General features: G+C 38.7%; 1 pseudogene; it reads left to right on the top strand.

The window, feature by feature from the left end:
- Positions 1-331: 331 nt before the first annotated feature.
- On the top strand, positions 332-880 carry LOC136524050 (uncharacterized; annotated as a pseudogene).
- Positions 881-1097: the final 217 nt, after the last annotated feature.

The raw sequence follows: 1097 nt of genomic DNA, 5'->3' as shown, positions 1-1097 counted from the left end.
ATCTTCGAGAGCAAGGTATCCTCGTTCTCCTTTTAGTTTTTTTCGCATCGATTCGGTATATATTAGTTGGATTTTTTAACCTAAGAATCATCATTACTTAGGGTTTCATGCAATTTTTAATATTTATATTATACCTAGGTAACTGCAGCGCATGTTGTTATGTTTTATGAGTTCATTGTTGTGCATAACATTGGAAACCCTAGGTTTAGGGTTTAATGTTAATTGCTTTCAGTTCTTAGAACGAAATTTGTTGTATTGTAGTTATGGTTCTCATTGACATTTATTTGTGATGTTTTGATTTATGTTTGTTAAATTACATCCATTTTGTTAGATGCAAGAAATGTTTTCGGAGGAGTTTTGGCAAAAACGGGGCCATCCTCGAGAATTATACCCCGATGTGTCTAGCAAAGATGCCCCCGTCCTTCCTGACCTCTCTGTCCCCAATTGTGACTGTGGTTTTCCGACCCATGTTTTTCAATCGAAATACCCGGACACAGCGGCGTGGTGCTTCTACACATAGTCATTTTAATGTAAGAAATTATTTTCACTATCTTTTTTCTTTATTTGTGTAAGTATGCTACTAATATTTTGTTGGAATCCCGTTGTGTAGGACCATGAGAGGTGCTTTTTCTTTCAGTGGATCGACGGTGCAGACAAGTTTGATCCTAGGTACCTTCTTTTCGACGATTGGTTTAGAGGGAGATATCCATGTGAGCACTTCAAGCGGTGAGTTCCACCCTCTAACCCTCCGCCAATGACGGCTAAGGAGAAGCACCTACCCGTAGTTAGACGACTTGAGGAACCTCCTCTGTGTGATTAAGGAGATCGAGTTGTGATAAATCCTGAGAATATGTTAGAGTTTGTGTGTCCAAAAGCATGAAGTAAGTGCAAAGTGTATGTGTTAAAATGTTGAGCTATATGTGTTCATGTACTAATGTCACCTTATTTAGGTGTTTTCAATGGCGAAGTGTCGTTTCAAGGAGTGGTTGTATGGTCCTAAGAACCAATGGCAGAAAGAACCGCGAAAGGTTAAGAAAAATAAGAAAGAAAGGGTAATTTACAAAGCACCTCCTATCATATGCGAATGTGGTGTCAAA

This window comes from Miscanthus floridulus, chromosome 18 (assembly GCF_019320115.1).
Source record: "Miscanthus floridulus cultivar M001 chromosome 18, ASM1932011v1, whole genome shotgun sequence".
NCBI lineage: Eukaryota > Viridiplantae > Streptophyta > Magnoliopsida > Poales > Poaceae > Miscanthus > Miscanthus floridulus.
This window is presented reverse-complemented; position numbering and strand designations above follow the sequence as displayed.